At 36.5% G+C, this 21,778-nt stretch overlaps 1 long non-coding RNA gene across 1 annotated transcript; it reads right to left on the reverse strand.

The window, feature by feature from the left end:
* Window positions 1-1,636: 1,636 nt before the first annotated feature.
* LOC144345878 (uncharacterized) lies at window positions 1,637-4,144 on the reverse strand. The gene is made up of 3 exons (XR_013419416.2): window positions 3,913-4,144; window positions 2,050-2,132; window positions 1,637-1,940 (listed from the first exon to the last, which is right to left on the reverse strand). It is a non-coding gene; the product is annotated as an uncharacterized LOC144345878 (long non-coding RNA).
* Between the last annotated feature and the right edge of the window lie 17,634 nt (window positions 4,145-21,778).

Here is a 21,778-nt window from a genome sequence, read left to right on the forward strand (position 1 = left end):
ACGGCAGAAAAGCCAACACGTTAAGTTCACGTTGTATCTACCTGCAGATTTTTCACACACATAGTTAAGCTGCGTTGTGCACGAGATATCATTCCACTTGCCGCCAGGATTTAAATGTCCACAGTCTTCATCACCGCCGTCGTTACTAGGTTCGCCCAAACCCCAATTAGAATACCATAGCTTTGAATATAAAAAGCATTCTGAGTTAATTTGAATGTTAAATGGGACAATAAGTGATACAGTGAACTATTGTAATTTTCGTTGGTTGACATATTCGGGAACGAAACAAAATTTGTATGTAGAGTATGGCGTCGTATCACAGCAAACTTTACGTTCTCATTTCACGTTCTCATTCCAAAGTAGTGCGTGACTTGAACAACTTTCTTCCTGCAATATATTCAGTCTTGATTTGGGTGTATGGTTACACACCTCTTTACACAGTGCACCACGTTATTCCATTGTCGCTAGAATTTCCAAATTGTACATCATAGTTTGTTCATTGAATCATTGAATTTGTCTTTACATATTTTTATACTAATCACCCGTCTTATCTTCCATGTAGCACTCTTTTCTTAGAGTGTAAATTCAAATAACCTAGCTGCCATCTGCTACTTGCTATGATAAAGTCTTTGTGACAGACTGAGTACACAAGACCGACAGTTTTACGTCCTTCTAACTGACCGCCATTCTCTTGATTCCGCGAATCTGGGCGAGTGCATATAATGTACTCTTTGTCTGTGATGCTGTTTGCATAGTATAGCAAATACCGATGTGAAATAAACCAATATAATGTTGACACACAAAATTACAACTTTTTTATTGTTGGGAGATTACTCGTCGTCAGTGCTGGTTATGGTCCATGACTTACCTCAGATGAATCATCCCACAGCCACGATGTTGTTTCCCCGACACGCTCTAGACCAATATAAAAGTGATCTGTCTGCCCAAGGAAACCTTTGATATGAACATATTGCATTTGTTTATTATTATTATTATATTCTGTCAAACATTTGCACACTAATTGTATCGGCAGGCAGTTAATGAGACTAGATTTTAAAATGACGTGACCAGCTCTAGCTCACACTGTATAATCAGTTAATATATATTTGCCTTCAGTTTATATTGATTGAAAATTATGATTTAAGTTGTAATGATTTTTACGAATTTGGATAACATGTAATTATTGCGCGTTAAGAGTTTTTTTTTGTTTTCGTATTGCAGAATTGGTGCATAGTGATATCTCGGCCTTCGATAACCAAGTGGGTAATGTTATAGTAGTGCACCGTTTTTCTGTTATGAGACCTAATGCAGATGCTTATTTACTGTAAGAATTGCACTAATGTCAACTTGCATAATGTATACATAGAAAGATAGAGAGAGAGAGTTTGGCGTAATTACTACCTTCCAAGTACGCCTGTTCATCCGCACCATTGATTACAACCAGCAAGCTTCCAAGCGCATGACAGGATATTCTTGAATCCTCAAATGTTTCAGCTGAGTTGCCAAAAAAGTAACAACTACCATCGCGGTAATACCAACCATTGTCGCATGCTTTTTAAAAATATAATTGTAATTGTTGACACATTATAATCATTATTATCAAGAGTGGGAGCTTTCCACATAGTATTTACATGGATCAGTAACGAAAGTATTGATGTTTTTATTTATTCATAGTGTTTTCTGATCGATTTAAAACACCAAATACAGCTAAAATGGGTAACGTTACACGTCTACACAGAGCATTAGAAATTTATTTATGTGCAAAAATATTCTTTCAAATGTTTAGGTGACCGTATTTTACCCAAAGATTGTTCGCATATATATCCATATGACGTTGAACATGGTGCGTCATTCCATTTCCCGCCAGCGAGCACTGAGCCACAGCTTTCAATGCCACCATAGTTATCGGGTTGTCCGATAGACCAATCACTGTACCAAAACTGAAAAGAAAACAACTTGTGCATCAAACATAATGTGTATACTGGTTGATGTTTTAGTGATAACAGATAACATTGATTATTTTCCCAAATGAGACATTTATAAACTTACAGGTGAAGAATCCACCCATTCGAAGGCCAGCTGATCATTTCGTCGCAAACCAATCCAAGTGGCTGGGGAAATTGTGAACGCACCTGTAGCATGAAAATAGTAACTCGGTGATTTGTCAATCAGACATTACCTGGATTTGGTGTTTATACAATTTGTGTTCATAAATATTGGTTTCAGAGACAATATATTTGATGGAGCGAGTGTCTTTTGAACCTCTTATGTGATCATTCTTTATTTGCATAAATACCCCTATTTCCATAAAATCAAGATGGCCGCCGTAGTAATATATATTGACACTCTCCTAGACTTTTGCTGAGTTTAAAAGTTTGAATAGTACTAGGTAGGTTCTTCTGCATGATATTGTATTTGTATGAATACAAAATGGCGGCAATGACACATTATAATGGCACATCAATGTTCACAGGTGCAGCATAGGTAACATTGCACAGAAACACGAGATTATAAAAAACTGATATAATCTGCAGTATATATTAGTCGAAGATCTTCCAAAGTTTACATGCCTAATCAAAAGTTCGTCATTAAGAAGAGATGTCCATGTAGTGAGCAAACAGTTGCACATCCTGAATGCGCAATTAGTACATGAGATATGTTATTGCTTTTTATTTTAGTTCATCAACACAAAACTCACTAATCTCACAACTAAACCCTTTGTCGAATGGTGAACATTTGCCAGTTGGTGTATAGAAACATTTAAACGTGATACACAAGTACTAGTTTCAATACTTCATTGTTGTCTGTGTTTTAAATAATATTATTTGACGGCGTTGTGCTGCTCTAACTTAATTATTCAATATAATTCGCTGTAATACAGCATGAATGTGTAAGTACAAAACTACCATATATTTATTTATGTTGATGTCACACAGAAGCATTTTACATTAAGATGGTGACAGTAACAAATAATAGTTATGATGAAGCAATTAACAACGAACCATACATGATAAGTTAAAGGTCGGTGGTCGTCCCGCCGGGCATGTGCAACGTCTGTGTTGGTAAACATCAATTTTCCCACAATCATTGTCCCTACTAATGGAAATCACGAGTACAAAGTGCTGTGACCTAGACATGACGTGAGCTAATTGCCGTTGGTGACTCCTTCGATACGTTCCAATCACCAAGCAAATTACCTAGGTTAAACTTGGTAACATCTGAGTTTGTACTTGTTGGTACAATGCAAATTAGAAAACGAACAAACATGTGTTCAATTGTCTCAGAGACCAAAATCCATCAACATGTCTTGTATGGAATGTATCCAGGTACAACTCTAAAATCACATATGGTTGCCGGACTACATCGGCATCTTCTTAAGAATGGTATAAGTACAGTTGCTAGTATATCTTAGTCCAAAGTTAAGTCGGATAACCAATCCCCAACAAAATATCAGGCAGATGATGTCAAGATATTATATACATATAACTATATCTCGTTATCCGGAAATACATCGATTACCCTGGTTTCTTAACAGTTAAATATCTTAATAATCATTTTGTGGTAAAGCTATAGGTTGAATCAAGTATCGATTAGTGATTGATCTATCGTACACTATTGTCCATAGAACAAGTAATAATTTTATCGAACAACCTGTAATATATAATTATCGCATGTTCGTTGTTTATCGCATTACAATCCATCAACGTTTTTGTCATACAAATCCCCATACAATAGACATAAACTATACAAACCATAATATGAAAGGCTGGACTAATTGGCTGATGGTTTGTAAGAGTACTGCATCTATGTATTTATATTTTTGTGAAGAATTGGCGATGATTTTAGCCACAAAATAAGATTTCGAAAAAAAAAAGAATTATACTTCCTCACTGATACCAGTTACTAAGTTACCTTTAATGAAGGCGAGCTCATCGGCACCATTAATAACAATCAAATCTCCAGCGCCAGACTGACAAGATGTTCGTGCATTATCGTATGTCACTGTATTAGTGTCAATATAATAGCAACTTCCACTGCGGTACGTCGAACCTGTGCATGCTAAAGGATGATATAACTTAATAATATTATTATTATTATCATCATCGTATTTTTATTCCATGTTACTTCACTGATGGCGTCGAAACACGTACTGTGTAACTGCAGTATATTAAATGTCAAGAAATAAAACAAATTAAGATCAGGACGACTAAATTATGGCTGTATATTCTATTCTTATATACAACTATATATACATATATATATATACATATATATATATATATATATATATATATATATATATATATATATATATATATATATATATATATATATATATATATATATGTATAACTATTTTTAGTTATTTTTTTTTTCAAATCCCGATAAATCAATCAGCATAAAAAATGCACACCATAGATGATTAGTTATTTGCGTATGATTAACTAGACTGTGACATTAAAAAATTTTCAATTCGTTGACAATGCGCAGTAACACTTTTACCTTGACCCATAATAATAGTTCTTTTTAGCAAAATCCTACAGTTCACCGCCACATTTTAAAATGAAATCGAAAACTTTAAATTCATAGAATATGTTGCGTATATGTTACATTCAAATGTACAGGTTGTTCCAAGTTACGCACCTTTTAATATTACTTTACGTGTGTGTAGACACAACTTGGAGAAAGCAGTATTTTTAACATAGTATAATGTCCTCCGAGATTACGTTTTTTTACGTTGAATATGTTTTTTGCCCTTCAAACAGTTTACGTCATTGCGTATGCAATTTTACTGATCTCCGTAACCATGATATTTCATGCAACGAACACAATGACAAGAAAGAATGTTACACTACATGAGAAGGAAAAAACAGGTCCGCTCATTCTCAACGAGTTCTCGAGGGGCAAGTCGATCGTCCATTGAGTTTCACTTAGCTGTGTGCCATTAATACTACCAGAATTTCTTAACTTACCTCTGGGCTGTTCGCAGATGTACTTTATAGTTAAAGTGCAGACTACATCAAACCATTGGTTTGAATGTGCATTGTTAGCTGCTACGCAGTTCTCATTGCCTCCGAAATTATATGGTTCCCCCAAAATCCAATTCATATACCATAACTACAGGTAACGATAAACTTTATTTATTGACTCCGCATTGAGAGTTCTAAACAATGTATTCTTATATATATGTCCAATCAAATTTAAGGGTTAAATGCGTCAAAATTGGACACGCTAAATTCGACTAACTGTTAAAAAGTACTTTGTTTTTCCGTATTGTTCAAATCAAGACGAATGCAACCAATGCACCATGTTTTCGAATCGTTACTTTGTACAGTATGGCGATAGAATGTTCAAGTCTGCATTGCTGATTTACTTTAGTGGTGCATGTCATTGCGAGTAAAATGAGTTCAATGTATCAGTTTTTGTGACATTCCAAAAATTGACATGGTGAACTAACATATTTATAAATCCTACCGGTGAAGAGTCAACCCACGACCACGGGTTGTTTCGTTCCAGTCCTATCCAGTATTCATTGCCCCCACTCATGAAACCTTTCAAAATAAAAATAAATAATGAAACACATGAAACCTTTCAAAATAAAAATAAATAATGAAACACAACGAGGCTGACAATATGTAGCAGTCGTTGACGAAACGTTTATGTGATGTCATGATTACGTAAATGGTAATGCAATCCGAAACGACAGATGTGTTTTGTTGTCAGTCGATCACCATTCAGTCTTCTATGATTACACCCCTACCCATCCAAACCTATTTGTTTACATATGACGATCTTAGGAAATTTGGCGATGGATGTGAACACAACGCTACTCTAACACAACTGTGTTGTGTTTTAAACAAGTGCGTTTTTTGGTAACGTATATTAACGCTCAGATCCAATTCATAACCGAATTCTGGTACAGAGATTAAATATATTATTTAAGAATAAATAACAAAATAACACATTAAATTGCTAAACTAAACATACACTATAACCCCCAAAATGAATCAGAAATGTTCGTCGGTGGAGGGCGCGACTTACTGTGTATTGGAAGATTATTACCTTCGATGAAAGAATGCTCATCAGCGCCGTTAACTACAACCAAGTCAGCACCAACACTTTGGCAAGAGGCTCTGGCGTTATTAAATGTTTCCATTGTAGCTCCAAGGAAATAACAACTGCCGTCACGGTACAGCCAACCATCTGCACAGCCAAAATCTATATTTTCAATAAAAATCCATAATTTATAGAATAGCACATTAATATTAGAAAAAACATTAAATAAGCATTACGATATTCTTGTAAATGAAATAAAAAGGTCAGTTATTTATGTGATATTTAACATACATATGCGCGAAGTGGAATATGGAATAAACTATACTCGTGTCTAGAAGTCTAAATTATACCTGTGTTACACGAATTGTGAAATTTTAAATTGGGTAAGAGGTGGTCCGAATTAGGGAGTTATTACTTTTTATATGAAGGTTCTTGAAACCTGTTCGGTTTAAACAACTAATAACTAATGACATGTGTACAGCAAATGGTATAGGATTACATGTACAAAAAGGGCAAGTGTAAATTACTGTGATATTTTATGTTAAAGCAAACAGGATACGAATATAAATTCTGATAAACATAACACTATATACACACATACAAGGTGCCAACGTAGTTGCTGGCCGTGTTGTCATTATGGTGGATTCATAAGGCGTGGACACTGTAGTTTCATCAGTGGTTGCATCAAATGTAGTTGGTGTTGTTGCTGCAGATGTAGTTCCAAGAGAAGTTTCACCAAGACTGGATGTTTCTACTAATGTAGTTCCGAGAGAAGTTCCACCAAGACTGGTTGTTTCTACCGATGTAGTTCCAAGAGAAGTTCCACCAGGACTGGTTGTTGCTGCTGATGTAGTTCCGAGAGAAGTTCCACCAAGACTGGTTGCTGCTGCTATTGTAGTTCCAAGAGAAGTTCCACCAAGACTGGTTGTTGCTGCTGTTGTAGTTCCGAGAGAAGTTCCACCAGGACTGGTTGTTTCTACCGATCTAGTTCCAAGAGAGGTTCCACCAGGACTGGTTGTTGCTGCTGATGTAGTTCCAAGAGAAGTTCCACCAAGACTGGTTGTTTCCACCGATGTAGTTCCAAGAGAAGTTCCATCAAGACTGGTTGTTGCTACTGTTGTAGTTCCGAGAGAAGTTCCACCAATACTGGTTATTTCTACCGGTGTAGTTCCAAGAGAAGTTTCACCAGGACTGGTTGTTTCTACCGATGTAGTTTCAAGAGAGGTTCCACCAGGACTCGTTGTTGTTGCTGATATAGTTCTAGAAGAAGTTCCACCAGCACTGCTTGTTGCTAAGAATGTATTTCTAAGAGAAGTTTCACCAGGACTGGATGATATTATAGTTGATACAACAGATGTAGTTGCTGCTGCTGATGGGAATCCTAAAGTTGATATATCAAGTGTGGTTGATGTCATTCCTAGAGTGGTCCTACTTATCGTGGATGTTGTCGTTGAACCATCAGATATGGTTGTTAGTAATAATGTTCCTGGAGAAGATACCTCAGTACTGGTTGTTGCTGAAGCTGTAGTCAAGCTAGCTGACATGGTTGTTGGAGACGTAGTAGTCTCTGTAGTGAAGTCACCAATTTCTAAAATTGTCACATCAGGTGGGGTTGTCGCATATTGTCTTGTTCCATGAGTAGATATAGCAGGTGTTGACAATGTTCGATGCCTGACTGAATGTGTAGTTTGATGCATCGAAGTAGGGATATCTGAAACATATATATATATATATATAGAAAATATATGGTTTATAATATGTATCCATAAGAAGGCTATGTGTGTGAATACCTGTATTAAATCACTATGTGTTATGGAATATAATAGTATTCCAGAATGTTTCGGGCTATAAATTAAAATTCAATTATCTATATTGACCATTAATACAGTAATGTGGTGATTTTGCAGACTGTGATTTAAATGCAATAAAGAATGTTTTTTTTCTATTTCTGTTTTAATCAATTTTCAGATAATTTAAATCATATTGATATTCAGATTTTTCATTCGATGTTTGTTGGCACTTCAGTCATAATTTGATAAAGTGTCTGTAAAAACAGCTATTTCCACAACAATGTGTCAATACAATAACAATAAATAGCATTGAATTGATAAAATATGGCTTTAAGGCTTGTTTTATATTTGTAATTAAAAAGCATTGAGGTATATTCAGATGTAAAAAGCAAGGCTTACCATTCGTCGTTGTATGAGGCTGACTTGATTTTTCACTAGATAATACAGTCGTTGGAAGCCACGTGCTGGGATGACTAGACTCTGTAACGATTGTTGCGTCAAGGTTTGTTACATTTTCAGGGCTGGGTGTAGTGAAATTACCATCTGAGGAAGCAATACATTGACGTATGTTATAACAATGGTGCTGCAAAGCTTTTGTTGCTTGCAAAAAATAAATTCAGTGAATTGCACCGTTTTGTTTTCCTGAATGAGTTGAATACAGATTATTTTTTTAAATTGGAAGATGCATTAGGTCAATACAATAACAAACGATTTAAAAGTAACTGGTGTTTGTGGTAAAACAAACATATAGCCTGATTTTTTTAATTTGACGGAAGCCAAAAGTAGTAATATTGTAAATTCTTCGAGCTGATATGCGAAAGTTCACCTCGCAATCATAACTGGTACAGGTAACTTGTGTAGCTTAGATACGAGATATCAAGCAAAATTTAAATGTTAATATTGATGGCTTTTTGCCTTATGTTACAATAATATGATTACGAACCCTTTGTCACGATAGACCAGATTTATTTATAAATAAGAACGTATTAGCTTTTTTGGTAAATGTTGGTCACGATAGAGTTTTTGTGATCATAGAATCCGTAGCTATGTATTGTTATTCAATGCATATCTCATAACTGGAACCCTCGCACAAAAAGCGGACAAAATGTTGGACGAATTTTGAATAATAAATAAATCACAGTATGAAATATTCTACTTGAAGGTAAAACGCATAGCATATTAAAACGGACATTTAAAAACGTTATCCAAAATCTTAAAACTGCAATAAAGGATTTATTAATTTACTTAGCAATCACGTGAATCTATTTACGTTGCACCTAGCTTAACATCGTTTTTTTAATCGGAAAAGTGTTGAGATTCATAAAATTAATTGTTAGACATTGTTTAATAAAATGGTTTTCTCCTTCTACTTAATTCGTTTTTAAATAATTTTACTTCCTGAAAACGTCCAATACATTCTTAAACAAAATATTTACGTTTTTTTACACAAGATTAGATGAACCATGGGAGTATTCCACAATGTAGTGGCATGACGTTACCTCGGGAATGGTTGTCCGTTTCTTGCGAGAAGACCACGGCTACAGCTATGACAGCAGCGATCACACAGACAGTAACGACAACAACCATCGCCACCATGGCAGTAGCAGCCGGGCCAGCAGATGCCATAGTTGCATTTTGTTGTTTGCGGCATTTTCGCTGTGAATCAATAAATGAAAAGTGTGAAAAATTACGTGTCCGTTGTTGTAATGAGTACTGACTCAGATGTGACTTAATGTAATGAGCCCAAACGCAAACGGCCGCTGAAAAATCCGCCTAATTTGTTTTCGAACCTCAAATAATGTTCTATTCTCTGTTCCCTATCCATTGATAACAATGGTGTTGTGAAAATGTGGACGCGGTGAATAACGCAGATAAGAAACTTATCTTTCAACAAATACTATAGTTAGAAATATTTATAAAAAATGAGTCTTACCAACTGTTTTTCCGCCTTGCGAATATAGTCTGTAATTTTCTTAATTCTGTCACGGTGACAAATTATTAATGGTTATTCATGTGCTCTATAACGTAACAAGTATGTGAGCCAAAAAATGTTTAAACTTTGTGAGTACATAGTAACGCTAAAGATGGATCATAATATGCTTTTGGCAACATTAGTTCACATTAGATATCGGCATCTTCATTTACGCTCAACAAGCCAATATATCTGAAAGACGATATCGTTCATAATAGTAATAATAAATGTATTACGTACTATGTAAACAGAACAAAAACAAATTAAAGCCGCAAGCGGCATCATCGGGGCCCAAGCTGACAGGATTTTGTTTTATAATTAATGAGGTCACATGATAGAAAATCAGGTAGTTTGAATGATTTGTATCATAATGTCCAAATGCAGTAGGTTCTATGTATTTACCTGGTCTGGTTATTGATATATGGTTCTCAAAATTATAATGAGCCATGTGCTTATGCATATTAATGAAGTTACATGATGATATATGGCCATTTCTTATGTCAATTACATCTTGTGTTTAATGGCTTCATTATGACACTGGTTGCATGTCCTGTTCTGCAACAGTGTAACAGATATTAGTTATGCATATTAATGAGCTCACATGACCATATATGGTCATCTGTTATTTTAATCGACTCAAATGTTTTGTGACTTGGAATTCGCATTGCCCCATGATGCTACACACAAGAAAAAAAGACGCCTAGCCTCTTACAACATAGTTAAAATGAGAACTTCCTGGTTTTATTAAATCCAAAATGGCGGCCAAAATCACGTGACCGCTCAATATATTTGATATGATTGAGGAAGTTCATCAGCCAGTGTTGCTACACAAACAAAACTCGAGATTCCTAGATCCCTAGAACATGGTGATAATGACCACTTCCGGGTTTTTGGAAATCCAAAATGGTGGCTAAAGTAATTGACCAATCAAAAAGCTAATAGCAGATTGTTTCAATTCAGACAAGCACCCATGCACATAACAATTTTCAAAACTGTAGCTGCAATGCTAAACAAATAATTACCCACAATGCATCATAATTTGACCCTTTTTTCGACTTCTTCTCAAGAACAGTTAGGTGAAATAGTAATTATAGTCCGCAACTAGGTTGATGAACTCGTACATTTTGAACTAAAAATGGATGGTCGAGAAGCATTAGAAAATTTCAAAACAAGATGGCTGCTACACCATGTGACCGATTGCTATTTTAAATAAATAATTGCACCAGTTTTTTTTGTCTGCATCAGCATATTAAGGTTTAGGTTTCTAGCTTTAGCCATTTTCTCAAACAACTTCTGCAACAGTTTTTCAGATTATGACAGTTATGCATATTAATGCGCTCTCGTGACCTTATATGGTCATCTGTAAAATTAATCAAATCCCTTGTTCAATGTTGTCATAATAACACAGGATTCATCTTCCTAACTGCAACAGTGTTTGAGATATAACGGTTATTCATATTAATAAGTTGGAAATATGGAATATGGAAAGCTATTGGAATTCACGTTCCGCTTCATACACCTTGGATGCAAAAAGGAAAACCTAAAGAATGTATTCATGGTTTTAACACAGAATAACATTAATGGCGTAATACAAATGAAACATCGAGATTGCACTTATCCAATATAAATATCAACAAATGAAATACAATGTTTTAATTGTCACAAATCTGATCATATTCGACGTAACTGCCCATTTCAAAACACTCAACAACATAATCAAAATCAACACGATCTAGACGACAATACCGATAAAAAAACCGACTGCCATGAAAACAAATGCCTGCAATCAATCAACAAATGAAAATACTGATGATGTAAGTCCTGAAAGCACCGCTAAAATCAATAAAACAATAGCGTATGGCAGCAGGTCGCTTAGTGAAGCGGAAAGAAATTATTGCGTCACAAGGAAAAAATTGCTGGCATTGGTGAATTTCGTGAGATACTACAGGTAGTAGCAGGAAATTCATTATACGGACTGATCATGCAGCTCTAAGGTTGTTGTTGAATTTCAAGTGTCCAGAAGGGCAACTCGCCAGGTGAATCATCCTTAGGGAGTATAAGCCAGGGAAAATCCATGGGAATGCTGACGGGTTATCAAGAAGACCATACGGGCAATTTGGTTGGCAGGGGAAACATAGCGCTGTGATTTCCAGGGCCGGAGAGTATAGCAATGAATTGCAGGATACTCCCACTGGCATAAGGAACACAGAAAAGGTGAATATGGAAACAGGAATAAAGGAAAGGGGAATAGTGGGCACCATGCTGGTGGACAAAAAAAGTCGAGACCAAGGCACGGGTTGTTGCCAGAAGTGAGCGGTGATCAGATAAGGGAAGACCAGGAGGCTGATGCGGACGTAAAAAGGGCGAAAGAAAGCGGAATAAAACCAAAATGTGAAGATATTTCAGGGTTGGCGCCTGCCGTGAAAGCTTACTGGGAGAGCTGGAAGGAACTGAGAATAAAAAATAGAGAATCAGAAGATGGGAAATTGGGTTGTTACCGATTGGTCCTACCAAAAGAATACACGAAAATGGTTGTGCAGACTTTAATGATGTGACAGCAGGACACATGGGTATTACAAAGACTGCGGAGAGAATAAAACAGAGTATTATTGGCACGATTTGGGTACTTGTGTGCTGTTGTGGTGTCAACATTGCACAGTGCACAATGGAAAACAGTGTTTTACCCCGAAGGCATAGGGCACCACTGCAGCAGTATGGAAATAATTGGTCTGGACATAACGATACAATTGCCGAAGACCGCCGGGGGGAAATAAAGTTAACCTGGTGGTTGGTGATTATTTTTACTAAATGACTATAGGCGTATGGGCTCCCAAAACAAGAAGCAGAGACAGTGTCGCATACATTGGTAACACAGTTATTTCACGGTTTGGTGTTCCTAGAGAAATACACTCTGATCGAGGACGGAATTTTGAATACCCTGAATTAGTGACGCCGGAAGTAATAATCAACTCAATCAGATACTAAACCGGAAATACGACGCGAGGCCCAAAAACGTGGTAATGGAAAAAATGACACGATAAAAGATGAAGGAAAACTCACCCCAAAAAACACAACGAAGGATGCAGGCAGTTCGAAGCACCCAGGAAAAGCTGACACATGAACCCCCCCCCCCCAGCCCCCCACCCCGCCCAGAGCGAGAAAATTACATCGTCGTTTTTTTAGTTCTTTTTGCCACTAATCAACCAATCAATTTGAATGCCTTGCAGGGAGCAATGAAATTATTTTAATATTTTTTTCTCAGGTACTCCCTGTTTGAGGGCGTGATCACCTGCGTCAAAGGTGAGACTTACATGTGGTCTTTTGTCTACTACTTAGCGGCTGTGTACCTGTGTTTATTCTGTGTGTATTTTGATGTTATTATCTCGGTCCAGTAATTTTTCTTGATGCAATTCAAATACAGTAGATGTGTCTTATCTACCTGAGTTTCTTATTTTCTTTATATTCGCCATATGCAGGTATGTAATGAAAATCTTGAACTTGAACCTAAGCTTGCCCAGAGTCAACCTGAGCTCCACCCTGAGCTTCAACTTGAGCTTGGGAAATTGTTTACAGCAGAAGCTCAAAACATAGTTCGGGCACTGACTCTGAGCTATGAACTAATACAATACTAAACATATGGGGGCAGGGGCATCTCTCAAGAGGACAGATAGACACTCATGTCACTGTACTAGTCAGGCAGCATATACTTATTACGTAATTTGTTAATAAATACTCATTGCGTATGAGATAGCGACGAATAAAACATATAATAGAATGCTTACATGAAATGGCGAAAAAACGTAACGAAAAACACCCAAATAAGGCTATGAATGGGCCACGAAGCCATGAAAACAAATATCTCTGGGAGTGTCTGAATTAATTGAACCATAATTAAAATAAATTAATTTTTAATGATATGTTTCGATCATGAAATGTCAAAATCGAAAACAAATTGAGACGAATGGTAAATAAAATTTATTTCATGCTATCACCCCAAAATCGAACACGAAAAATTTCTTGGTAAAGGTATGAAAATTTGTTGCGAAAATGTGTGCTGCTGGTAAAATAGATAAATTAAAACTACTCGCCGGCTAAAATATGATCTTCTACATATATTCTGATTAAATAATTATGTGAAAAGCTTGAATTCTGGAATAAACAACTACCGTGGTAAAATGTCAAAACACAGTTCCCGTGACTGTGGTCAAAAATAGGGACCGACTGTGTACTGATCATGTGACAATGTTTTGCGCATACCCGAAATGCGCTTTTGCCAGGGAAGGAGGCCAATTCACACTGATACATGACCGTTTCCAGACCAGGGATAGAGGGACTGTACCACACTCTACTATAGAACACACTAGCAACATGGCTTTTCCTTTGGTCAGATGCATGCCAAGTTTGTTTGGGGCTTAACTTTTGAATCCAATAAATAAATGCAAGTTATTTCTTTGTTTATTCTCCATGTTTCTGTAATTATATAAAAAGCGAGATTAGAGATTATTAAAAAATATGCTTGGTAAAAATATCAGCGTCCAGTGAATATTGAATTACTTTAATCGATTAGTTGCGAGAGCATATCAAGTTTTACGCATTGTCTACAAAAACTACGAAACGTCCACACAAAGGATACTGTCAATGGCAACACTGCTATTTGACCTTTATAGAAAACGTTTGAAAAAATCTGGGAAACGTCAAAATAATGAGAAATATTACTATAAATTAAGTTTTCTCATTATGTGTTCACAAATATCTTAGACAAAAGTAGAAATAATTAAGAATATCATCCAAAAGTAAAAAAGTAAAAACTCAGATTTCATTTTCGGTTAGATCTGAAAGTGTGTACTTCTAATAATGTATAATATATAATGACATTATGAAAACACACGATCTTCGAGTAAACATGTGTCAATAAACTACCAGCAAGGTTTGCCGTGGCACACATCTCCTCTCTTACCGGCGACATGCCCCCTAATTCACACATACAACAATAGGTATGTTCTATAGTAGTCTGAGATGTAACGTAGGCCTCACATTTGTCTTTCAAAGTTCTGAACAAAACACTTTCGTCGTTAACACATGAACTATACGCATAAACACTAAGTAAAATTCCTTGAGTAAAACATTGTTTAAATATGTGATGTTAAAATTTGAAGCTCAGCAGCAGGCAGAGCACTTCCTGTTGTCCAACCACTTTATCCGCTATACACGTGACAGCCCACTTTTTGAACCAAAACAAACATTATCATACCTATAGGCAAATGATGTATTCATTTATCTGAATTTGATTATCTGAATTTCAAAAAAAAACAAACTTAAATTTGTAAAGCTTGATGGCTGGACTACGTCCTGGTTTGTTATATTACAAGCTATACATTAAGATCAAATATAAACAAAGCTAGGTGTAACACCTCTCAACCCCAAAACAGACGTTTTCTTTTTTTTATCCAATATACACAAGCCCAAAAAATTCTACTACTATAAATTTCGATGATTAAATAAACAAAAGATTGACTATTTAGTAATTTGACACCTTAGATTTTTCAAAGATAAACAACCCAGGTCGAATAGACACAGGGTAAAACATTTAGAGACAAACACATGTCAAAAGCACAATAAAACTATAAATATCATAGTAATACATTGACAGAAATGTGGTGGGAGTATTATACTATATATATATTTTTATAATTTTCTACTTAATGTTTTCAGAAATATTTTTGGCTTTACTTAAATATGTGTGTGGCCTTTTTGTGGGTTCGGCGGTTGAGCATCAGAAACTTTTGCGTGATGCATTGGAAACAAAATATTCAACTACGATCAACACGGTGGGCGGACGTTTCTGCCCCGATAGTCGAATCTTAAAGCCTGGTGTGTATTTTATAATAACATTTTTTTTTTCCTTCTACAAAATTTTCCGAAACCTTGTATTTAAATTCATAGATAATAATAATAAAGACATAATAAAAATGGACATACGAGTACATATAAGACACTTAAATAAGATACTTTATTTTTACTTACATTAAAACCAAGTAAATATATACAATTAAAAACAACAATAGATATCTTAAAATGACAATGTAAAATAGCACGTCACTCGATGTGTTTCGTGTACTGGCCAAAATATCACTATTTTCCACACCAGAATAAACCGAATATCTTTAAACAAACCTATACTGCCAACACTTATTGTTATGAAATAACTGATATCAACACATATAACGATAGGTGTGAATTTCACAATGAAAGAAAATCATTATGTCATCTTATGCCCATTATGTATATTAACAATAAATGCTCACAGTTTTGTTGCCATTTTTCACTGACTTCAATCAATTTTCCCATCCAATGGAAAACTTCAATTTACGTACTGCACAGTCATTTTCGACGGCAAGTTTAAACTGTGTTTAGAGACTTGTGAGTTTTCGTTGGAGAGTATGTTTCTTTTGCTTGCTTTAATGGGTGACTTCAACCATGGAGCTAATAAATTGTGTTTAGCTCCATGCTTCAACACAACACAACTCAATGTCTGTGCTCCAATTTCTTTTTGAGCTTATTTGTGTACTGCTGTCAATTTCCCAAGCTCAAGTTGAAGCTCAGGTTGACTCTTAGCAAGCTGAGGCTGAAGCTCAAGATTGTCATTACATACTTCCAGGCCATATGTTAACGTTGTCGTCTATGAAGTTTCAATTAGTGATATGAGCCCTTTATTAGTAACAAGGGAACCATGATAGCGCTCGAGGCACATCGAGGGCGCTCTCGGAGATGATTTAAAAATAGTCCCAAATGGTTCGTCGTTCATGCATACTTAACTAATAAAATGCGATGACAGGAAAAAAGTTTTCAACTTTCAAAGTTGCACATTTGAGACATTTTGTTGACCACTACTGAAAACTTGGGACCCGCTTGCATGCTATTGACGGAGAAAGATGTGAAAAAATAAGAAAGAAAAAATGTTTAGCAGTAGGGAAAGTGAAGCGTCGAAGGAAGAAATGAATTTGAGGAGATGGGACAGTCAACAGCCTGAGCCGAAAACACCGTAACCTGTGAGTGGATGTGGTGCTGTTTTTAAATCTAAGAGGCGAATGAAAGATCGCATTGAGCGGCACCATGGGAAAACAACAAGCGGGAAGGCGAGGCATAAAGCAATGAAAGAGACTACGGGTGATGAGAGAAATACAGGAAAGCCGACTACATCGTCTCTCAGAGTAGCAGTTGCTGGTGTAGAAATGATGCACGATTATACTATACCCCGAATCCTGAAGTCCCAGGGATGGCTTCAGGGTGGCCCCCAATGTCGGGGGGGGGGGGTAAAGGAAGAAAAAGATGAAGGAAAGTCTGTGATAGCGTCGCCAAAAGTGCGTCCAATAGTCAAATAGATGGGAAAGTATATATAAGTAATGAAGCAAGCGTATGTGAATGCCTGTGAGCGAGGAGAAGTAGAACAGGAACCTGACAATGTGTTGTCATCGTCGGACTCGGAATCAAACTCAGAGGCAACGGAAGGTGTAGAGTATGTTGTGTTGGAGGTTTTAGGGGCGGTCGAATGAAAGTAAAAATTAGGATCCAGTCAAAGAGTGTTTTTGTTGACTCGGAATAGTGTTTTGAACTATATTTATAGTCTGATTTTAACTATATTTATATGACATATATATTTCTATTCTTGTATAACTAAAAGTTTATAAGTAGAGAAACCGCGTGAAGAGTAAACAAAGTTATTATTTATTGTTCAATAGTTATTGTTATTCGGTATTTATTTATTTTTGTTATATCCATGAAATGTAGTATTTGTTCTATTTTGTGACCAGAAACCAAAATGATCTCAAACCAAATTCGTACTGCTGGGCTGCAGACCAGCATAGGGAGATTGGGGGAGAGCGGATAAATTTATAAATAAAATGGCAGTCAGAGTCAACTTGACTGTGACTTTTGTACTTGATTTTGTGTACTATTTCAATTGAGAGAACAAACTTCATATGATAATTTCCACACAAATGTATAACCCATTTGAATTTCCCACGACAATTTATGTTTGTTTAAAATGCTATGAAATCAACCCCGGTGTGTTGAACTCGGGGGGGGGGGGTAATGTGACGTAAATTGTAAGTGGAAAGTACTTGTAAAAAAGAACAAAGCCCTGAATGTGTGAGTGAAAAGCACACACGTTTGGATACTTTCCGACAACCCATTGCACATGTTTATATTTAGACTGGTGATAAAGTAGCTGGATTGGAGTGTCAGCAGAATTTGATATATATGCATCATATTTCCCCTATGACATAATGGTATGTCTAAGATAGTGGTGTAGTGATTGTGAAATACCTTTTAATGTCCAGCCTTGTTGGCAATGAAAATAAATATGACATCATTGACCCGAGTCTCTTACGTTAAGTTGGTAGAGCTTGGATAAAAAGAGGTCTATCCTACTACCAAAATTGGCATTCTTGATACTCTGATTTGTTCGTTATTTTGAGATAGCCAATCATTTCGTTAGATACATTTTATTATTTGCATGGCCATAAATTAGCTAAAGTATTTAAGTTGAGACATAAGGGAAAACCTTTAGTCAGGAATGTGACCTGATTTGATCCTGTAACATCCTGAGACGCTGATTCCTGACTCCAGTGAGCTGTACCCTATACTGCGGTACACATGCAGACGTGCTGTGCATCCATGCTGACCAACAGGAACCACTGAAGTTCACTGTCTGAATGCTCCCGTGGTACCGGTGCTACTAGCAGTATACAGCATTGCAGTATACTGGACACAGAGCACGAGTTGAAATTGTAGTGCAGCTGCTTTGGCAGTGTGCCAGATACGAAGGAACGCAACCAAGTACATTGCTGTTCACCGGAGAGTGGAGTGTTCCCTGCAGCATTGATCAAGTCTCTCAATTTTATTTGTGTGGTATATACCCCACTCCTGCTGGTTCCAGTAACCAGCATCCCTAATATTTGTTTATTGAAGTACAGGAAACCGTATATATTGTGTTGTTTTGATATGTTACAATCGTTACTGGTATAGTCCTTTCTCTCCACAGCCTCAGTTATGGTGATATATATTCACCAAACGATCCCCACCCCGTGACAGTGGAAAGAGGGAGGAGACTTATAAGATAAGCACGCTACCAGAGACAAAGAGTATTAGACCGGCAATAAAGACAAGCATCCCGCTCCTGGATACGGCGTAGCCCCACAAAGGCCCCCTGCCTTTAACGTCACAATATCAAAGAACCTAGCAACCCGGATTATTTACGCTGTCTATGAAACTGGGATCCATTCGGACCACTCCCTCGTTAAAGTCAAAATCGCGCAGGGCATTCGCAGACCAACAAGCCCGATCTGGTGCCTCAACATTCAGCTTCTTGAAGACTAAAACTATTGCGAATTCATCAAAATTTTATGGGAACAATGGCGACATGAAAAGAACAATTCACGTCTATCCAAACCTGGTGGAACATCGTCCTTTGAAAAAAAACTTATTACACTTGAAAATTGTAATGAAATAAACAACAATACGCGAACAACCATCACGGAAAAAAGTCGTTTTTGGACAAACTAATTAAATCGCAGTTACAGGGCGCCATCGTGTGATCACGTTTTAAACAACTTAATGAAAGCGATGCAGCAAACACATACGTTCTTAACCTTGAAAAATATAAGGGCACTAACAAATCATTGTCACAGCTTGAATCAACTAATGGAACCATTGCCGACGATCCAGCTGAAATAAGAAACATAACAAAGTCTTGCTACACAAAACTGTATACACCCGAGACAAATTTGCGAATCATCTCAGCAAGGACTTTTACAAGATTAGTAGCAACGAGAGAGACACCATTGGCAATCCGTTTTCTTATGACGAGCTAACAACTGCAGTAAAGAACCTTAATAACAATACGTCACCAGGCATTGATGGATTACTAGCCGAGTTTTTTAAACAATTTTGGCCAATTATTGGACACGACTATCATCATGTCTTCACGGCTGTTATAGATCAAGGCAAACTACCGCTTTCCTGTCGGCGTGCTCTGCTGACCCTCATACCAAAAAAGGCAACAATAATTTGATAAAAAAACTAGAGACCCATCTCCCTACTCTGTACTGATTACAAACTTCTCACTAAACACTTTCAATCCGTCTTCGTATCGTCTTAAATGAAATCCTTCACGTCGATCATAGCTACTCAGTCCTTGGAAGAAATCCTTCGGATAATATTAACCTCGTTCGCGAAGCCGTTTTTTATGCAAATCAGCACAATATCCCGCTTGCTGTAGTCTCACTGGACCATGAAAAAGCGTTCGATCGCATCCACCCCAGCACCCATTTAACGTGTTACGAGCCTTTGGTTTTGGAGATATATTCATAAAGTATATCACCACTATTTACACTGCTTCAGAATGTATAATTAATGTCAACCAGTCACTTACCTCCCCCCCCCCTCAAATTAGAACGCGGTATGCTCCCTTTCCGGTCAACTATATACCATATGCATTTCTTCTAAACAGGAAGTAGTTTTTTACTCAAGCTTAGCTTCTATATTGCTGCATAGCATCTCTATATCAAACACTTTCAGAAAGCTATAAACAAAGATTTCAGATCAGTTACATGGCTTGGCCGCAATCTTTTAGGCAAAATTGACCTACAGTTTGGACATTTGTTTCTCATAGATGATTCACGCAATTAACTGCTGATTTTGTATATGACATGTTAGGTCATTTCTGCATACGTCAAAAATGATATATTTTCGATAAGTCACGTGGTTTGGCCGCCATCTTAGATTTTAGGAAAAACTGACAGGTTTAGGCATTTGTTTACCAAAGGTGCATCCGCAGATCAACTAAATAAATATGTGTGTGATATGTCTTTTCATAGCTGCATATGAGAAAAATAATATATTTTCGGTCAGTCACGTGGTTTGACCGCCATCTTGGAATTTAGGCAAAATTGACAAAAAGTTTAAGCATTTGTTTCTCAAAGGTGCATCTACCAATCAACTAAATAAATGTGAATATGACATGGCTGGTCATAGTTTCATATGGAAAAAAATAATAAAATTTTGATCGTTTAGGTGGTTTGGCTGCCATCTTGGATTTTGTGAAAAAAAAATTGGGAATTACATATGTTATATTGGTCCGATTGGGGTAAAATTTTAAATGTGGTTTCTATTCTTGGCATACATTATTTCATCTGAGTGGCAAATGTCTAGGTCATTTGACTGGGTGTCCATGGGGTGGTGGCTTCTAAACTCATTAATATGCATAACCGTTATATCTCACGCACTGTTGCAGTTAGAAAAATGAAACCAGTGGTATTATGATGATGTTGAACAAGAGATCTGACTAAAATAACAAATGGACATATATGGTCACGTGAACTCATTAATATGCATAACTGTCATATCTGAAACACTATTGCAGAACGGGACATTCAACTAGTTCCATATAGGAGACACCAAACAAAGGATGTAACTAACATAAGAAATTATCATTTATGATCATGTAACCATATTAATATGCATAATCATGTGGCTCATTATATATTCTGAAAACCATATCTCGATAATCAAGCCTGTTAAATAGATGGATCATTTAAACTCCCTTCATGGCAATCAGCTGACCACATTAATTATGGATTTTGTCTGATAACTTGGGCCCCGTGATGCCGCTTACGGCTTTAATTATCGTTCATTTTTTTCTTCTTTCATCTTCTTTCTTTTTTCCGTAACTTTTTCGTCAAGCTGTTTGAGAAAACCCCTGAACAGCCTGATAATGGTCTGAAAATGATCTATACTGATAGTCCCTAATGCGAACTGGTGCACCTAACTTTCAGAATTGTCATTGGTCATTTGGTTCGTCAGCCATATTGTATATAATTAAACTGGAACTGGCTATTTGACCCGGTACTGAGGATCTAGGTGTTTTTTTACAGTATATAGAACAACTCATGTATAATAG

Source organism: Saccoglossus kowalevskii, chromosome 15 (genome assembly GCF_978046115.1).
Source record: "Saccoglossus kowalevskii chromosome 15, keSacKowa6.1, whole genome shotgun sequence".
NCBI classification, from domain to species: domain Eukaryota; kingdom Metazoa; phylum Hemichordata; class Enteropneusta; family Harrimaniidae; genus Saccoglossus; species Saccoglossus kowalevskii.